The sequence below is a fragment of the Triticum dicoccoides genome, chromosome 4B (assembly GCF_002162155.2).
Source record: "Triticum dicoccoides isolate Atlit2015 ecotype Zavitan chromosome 4B, WEW_v2.0, whole genome shotgun sequence".
Lineage (NCBI taxonomy): Eukaryota > Viridiplantae > Streptophyta > Magnoliopsida > Poales > Poaceae > Triticum > Triticum dicoccoides.
Window position 1 is genome coordinate 682,357,170 of NC_041387.1, and position 6,228 is coordinate 682,363,397.

A 6,228-nucleotide genomic window follows, 5' to 3' on the forward strand; every position below is an offset into this window, starting at 1 on the left:
AGGGCAAGCCCTCACAATCTGCTTCACGAGCCCAAAGAAACTGCTCGATATGGGCTCAGCGGGCCACAACCGGATAACCAAATCCTTCATGGCTAGTTCGGCCGCCAGATGCAGTTCGATCAGCTATTTGAGCTGGTCGAAAAATGACACCGGATAATTCGGTGCCAAATACTACTACCAGAAGAGCCTTTCCGCAGTTTCCTTCTTCTTGGCTCGGAAGAATTGGGCAGCATCAGATATGCTGCGCGGCAAATCCGCAAATGCCCCTGAAAAAATTAGGATTGAATGGGTCACCATGAATCTTCCCTGCGAGAGCATAAGGCGCTTTGAACAAAAATATAAAACCCCTACCGGCCGCAATCTTCCGCGCCTCCTGAATATCCTTCAGCGCAGCCTGGGCTTCCTCCCGAACCTCATTCGCGGTCTGCACAGCTTGGGCGAGTTTGGATTCTTTCAACGATAAACTCTGCTCCAAACTCTCGCTTCTCCCTACGGCCTCTTGAAGCTCTCACTACTAGGGAAAACGTTATACACAGAATCTTACCAGCAACACGGTTTAAAAACAAACGCTACTACTAATTAGTAGTAGTGCGGGTTATAAACCCACGCTACTACTAAGTTGATAGTGGTAGCGCGGGTTATAAACCCATGCTACTACTAAGTGGTCTCCAGCGCACTCACCGGGACAAGCAGTAGTAGCAGCGTGGGGTATAAACCCACGCTATTACTAAGTTGATAGTAGTAGCGCGGTTTATAAACCCCATGCTACTACTATGTGATCTGACACGTAGCTCGCGGAGGCACCGTTACCAGCCAAGTTCCCCTCCGCCTCAAATTCCCCTCCACCTCGCCTGACCACTCCGCCCGCTCTTCCTCTCCCCAAATCCCCGGCGCTGCCACCCGCCATCCCACCAAGCACCACCCGTCCACCACCGCCACACGTCTGCTGCACAGCGAGGGCTGGTGGGCCGGCGTCGTCTCCGCCGTCACCCCGGTGCCCGCGGTGGCCGGAGGGGATCTGCGATGCCGGCTGAGGTGGGTGTACCAGGTCGCGTTCCCCACGTCGCGGGAGACGCTCGAGTTCCAGGAGACGGACCTCCGGCTGCACCGCGAGTTCGTCGCCGGCCGCTGGGTCCCCGCTGCCAAGGCGGTGAGTCGGGCTCCTTTTCGTCTTTACCCTCATCCAGATGAAACCGCCATGGCCTTGCGCACCACCTGCTCTGCAGAATGCCTTACTCTGTTCAGCTCTTCTCCGTGCACAGCCTGCTCGCCAGAATGCCGAATACGCCGAATCTCGAGCTGCCATCAAGGATCTGTCGCTTGGAATTATCATTTTCAATACAAGTATTTGTTGAGGTTATTTATTTGTGCCAATAGTATATATGTTCTTAGTTTGGGCAGAGCTATCTACCTAGTTCGTTCGACCGGCCGTTTGTCAGTCTCATACTGAAATGGGCACTGCTCTCATGTGTTTCTTGAAAACTAGTGATTACCATCTGAAATGTTTCCGCTCGTAGCCTGCTCAATGGAATGGCCAGCTCGGCTTATGGCTAAAATCATTAATTTTGCTTTAGTATTTTGTTGGTTCTTGAGTTAACTTTTATGTTAACTGAATTTAAACAACGATTATATGTGCCCAAGAGCTGATTATATGTAGGAAAAATGTTTAAAAAGGCATTGTTTTTTCCTGATAGTGATAAAGAAGTAACAGTTTAGTTACTCCTGTTGTGCGCAGGACAATTCATCTCCTTTTTTCAGCGAGGGAGACCAGGTTGAAGTGAGTCAGTCTGGAACGAACTTCGGCGAATCCTGGAATCCAGCCACTGTTCTTAAAGTGATTGGTGCTACAAATTTCTTAGTAAAGTACATGCATAATGGGAAAGACGGGAAATCAGCTACTGAGATTCTGGATTCTCAGTATATTCGGCCAGCACGCGCCATCACCTGTGTTGACTCAAAGTACAGATTTTCTCCTTCTTCTCATGTTGAGGTCCTTCACGAAGATAGCTGGTGGCCTGGTGTTATGCTGAATGTCTTAGGTACTGGAACCGACAAGAAGTATGTAGTAATGTTGGATTGTCACAAGACGGATCGACATCGACCATATGGATATGCTGAGGGTTGAAATTACGCAGCTCGGGCCACTGTGTGACTGGGACGGTGAAAAATGGGTACCCTGCTTGAAGAAGGTACATCTGTATATTCTGTGTTTTGTCTACTGTCATTCTTTTCCTTGATGGAGCATAGAATGCTATTTAGTGCGGTCGTTGCATGTATTACATAGCGTTTTGAGGTGTGTATTCGTGCAAGGAGCTGGTGGGCCACAACAGCTACAGTTGGTTGCAACAATTACATCAAACTTAATTTTAGTGCTTTAGATTTCAAAGAAATTTATCGATATTACCATGCTTTGGCTCATCACTATATTCTTTGCAGCATGCTACTCATTTGTGTCACCTTCATTGGGCCTTGTTTTCATCAGGGCTAAAGACCCTTTGTAGTATCTGTTTGTTCTTTAATCCCTTGGGCCTAGTCAACCGCTAGACATCGTCCTGTTACGATAGGCATATGTTGTCTGTATATGCGAAACATATGTGCATCTCATACGACAAGCAGCTGCAAATGATTTAGGAATAAGCGAGTTTATACATAGTTAAATTATTATTCCTGTTTGTGGATGGATAGTTTCCGCATGTAGATTAACTCTCTTCCTATTTTTCCACAATATATCATCTTCATATTGTCTAACAAATGGTAGGAAAAAATTTATCCATAGGGCAATTTTACTGCCCGGTGGTTGTTATGAAGCCGTAGAAGTTTTAAGGAAACCCGCACGGGAGAAATGGTAGTCACTAGAAGGGAACGCGCGCCTTTGTCGCGTCATTCTTCTTTCCAGGGTTGTGAGCTTTTTAGCTGTCCGGCATCACCCTATGGCAGATAATCATTTCTATTATGTGTTAATGCTTTCCTTTTAAACTACTTCAAAAAAACAAAGAAATTGGATTCTTTTAGCCGTATTATCCTTTGAACATCTATATGAAATGATCTAAGTTTAAGTATATTTAGTTTTGAAGAAAACTAAAGGCAATTAATGTGAAAATTAGATATTTCCTATTACCTGGCAATATATAGTTCATCTAGGCTTGGTTGGCAATATATATTATCTAGACATTAATTTCATTTGTTTGTAGCTATTACATAGGCGATCTCTTGTTAATAGAAATGATTCACTTTTTGTTTTCGTATATTTATTCCCATAGCTACTGTATATCACAACATGCAAGGAAATATATGTCTGCTGAAATTTAATTTTATTTGTTCTTTGCTCTTTACAGAAATCTTGGATTCATAAATGGGAGAAGCACATAAGGGAGAAGAAGATAATTGCAAGGATGGAGAGGGAGCAAATCATTTGGAGGGATAGAATGCCACTGTTTGGTGTTTTTATGCATTTTTGTTTGCTTTCAACTGTGTTTGCACTAGTTGGGATAAGTGACTAGGCAATAAGTGTAGCTGGGATAAGTGACTAGGCAACTAGTTTACTATAAATCTTCGATTTGGACTGATGTATAATGCTGCTGGTTTATAACAAATCTGGGCTTGTTTTAGTTGTTAGAATTGTATGCATAAAATGGAATTGTTGGATTTTATTTTATTTTTATTCCTAATTAGTTAGTAGTAGCGTGGGGGTGAAATGGAGCGCTACTAGTATTCAGGATACTAGTAGCGTTGGTACTATAGACGCGCTACTACTATTTAGTTAGTAGTAGTGCGGGTGACATCCGCGCTACTAGTAAAATGTTAGTAGTAGCGCGGGTTTACCCCGCGCTACTACTAACTATTAGCTATAGCGCGATACTAGTAACGCGGGCGGGTACCCGCGCTGCTAGTAGCCATTTTACCCGCGCTGCTAGTAGCCTTTTTCCTAGTAGTGTCTCGTTCAGCTTCCACGACCCTCGCCTCGTGTTTCTCATGGAGAGCCTGCTCAGCGGCCGCTTTCTTTTCGGCCAAGGCAACATCCTTCTTGAGCACCTCAATTTCGGCATTTGCCCCTGGAGTGCGCGATATATATACTCTAAGATAGTCACAACTACTTACTTGTGCTAAAACTTACTAAAAGTTTCAAAACATACCTTGTTTGTCCTCCAGCTGCTTCTTCACTCGGTCGAGTTCCTCTTCGGCCCGCACCAGACTCTGCTTGAGTCCGGACACTTCCGTAGCATGAGAGGAGGCAGTCGTCGCAGACATCTGATTCATAAAATATATATGTCATTAGCTAGGTCTCCTGCGGACGGGAAGTTGATCCCCTGTCCGGTTCCTGTCCTCTCCGGGACAGTGTATCCGGGGCTACTATCTATACTATGACAGTCTTCTATACATACCTCCAAGCCTTTTATAAGGCTCACGCGGGAATCATTCAGTCCGCTCTCGGCGGCCTGAATCTTTTCTATCACTACGCCCATAAGGGCGCGGTGTTCATCAATAATGGACGCACTCTCCAGTGTTGTCATTAGGCCGCCTGACCCCTTCGGTTGGATGGAGGCCGCAGGCGGAGAAGGATCGCCCCCTCCAGTCAAGAGGGGCTGCCTGCCTGATCTCGGAGCCTTAAGGGCCTCCGGGACTATGTCCGGCTGCGGGTCGGATCCACGATCGCCCCCACCATCGACATTCATGGGAACCGCCGCTCCCGCATGTCCGGCCTCCGAGGTACGCCCCCCTGGCTCAGGTCCCTTTTGGACGAACCTCGGTGTCACAGCTAGGTTCTTGGGAAGGGGCCCTAGGAGGTATTTCACTCTCCAGGGCATCAGAACCCAACGAGTCCTTTGATGAGGCTTGTTGGGCCGAAGACCTCGCCGTACTGTAAAAAGCACGGTGCGAATCAAAATACTACATTCCAGTAAATTTTGGATGCATGAATATGTTTGGATTTCGTGCACTTACGATTGTACCAGGGGGTGGGCCCTGGGATCCCCCTCCGGGCTGCTGTCGGTAGCCGTGGTGGACGCCTCGGGGACGGACGTTCTTCCCCTCTTAGGCGAATCTGCCTCTAAGGATGAGGAGGTTGTCCTTTTCTTCCTCCCCCTCGTAGGGGACTCAGGCTCTTCTTCCTCCTCATCCTCTTCCTCCTCTTCGTCCTCTTCCTCTGCCTCGTTCTCTCCGGAGGAGGGAGAGTCATTGGAGTCTTCGGACTTAGTGTCCGAAGTGCCACGATGACGGAGACCGCTCCTGGTCTCCTTGGCCTTTTTTTGCCTCCTTCTTCGGCGCCTTGTAAGGCGCTGGGACCAGTGATACGTCTCCAACGTATCTATAATTTTTGATTGTTCCATGCTATTATATTACCCCTTTTGGATGTTTATGGGCTTTATTTTACACATTTATATCACTTTTGGGACTAACCTACTAACCGTAGTCCCAGCCCATAATGTTGTTTTTTTGCCTATTTCAGTATTTCGAAGAAAAGGAATATCAAACGGAGTCCAAACGGAATGAAACCTTCGGGAGCGTGATTTTTGGAACGAACGTGATCCGGAGAGCTTGGAGTGCAAGTCAAGAAGCTCCTGAGGGCCCCATGAGATAGGGGGCGCCCCCCTGTAGGGCGCGCCCCCTGTCTCGTGGGACCCTCGGGTGGCCACCGATGTACTTCTTCCTCCTATATATACCTACGTACCCCAAAAACATCCGAGGAGCACCACGAAACACAATTTCCACCACTGTAACCTTCTGTATCCACGAGATCTCATCTTGGAGCCTTCGCCGGCACTCTGCCGGAGGGGGGATCGACCATGGAGGGCTTCTACATCAACATCCTTGCCCCTCCGATGAGTTGTGAGTAGTTTACCACAGACCTACGGGCCCATAGTTATTAGCTAGATGGCTTCTTCTCTCTTTTTGCATCTCAATACAATGTTCTCCCCCTCTCTTGTGGAGATCTATTCGATGAAATCTCTTTTTGCGGTGTGTTTGTCGAGATCCGATGAATTGTGGGTTTATGATCAGATTTATCTATGGATAATAATTGAATCTTCTCTGAATTCTTTTATGTATGATTGAGTTATCTTTGCAAGTCTCTTCGAATTATCAGTTTGGTTTGGCCTACTAGATTGATCTTTCTTGCCATGGGAGAAGTGCTTAGCTTTGGATTCAATCTTGCGGTGTTCTTACCCAGTGATAGAAAGGGTTGCAAGACATGTATTGTATTTTTGCCATCGAGGATAACAAGATGGGGTT

General features: G+C 46.8%; 1 long non-coding RNA gene across 1 annotated transcript; it reads left to right on the plus strand.

Annotated features, from left to right (window-relative positions):
* The first annotated feature begins 1,740 nt into the window (after positions 1–1,740).
* On the plus strand, positions 1,741–3,655 carry LOC119294356. Its single transcript, XR_005143411.1, has 2 exons — positions 1,741–2,189; positions 3,336–3,655. It is a non-coding gene; the product is annotated as an uncharacterized LOC119294356 (long non-coding RNA).
* The last annotated feature ends 2,573 nt before the right edge of the window (positions 3,656–6,228 follow it).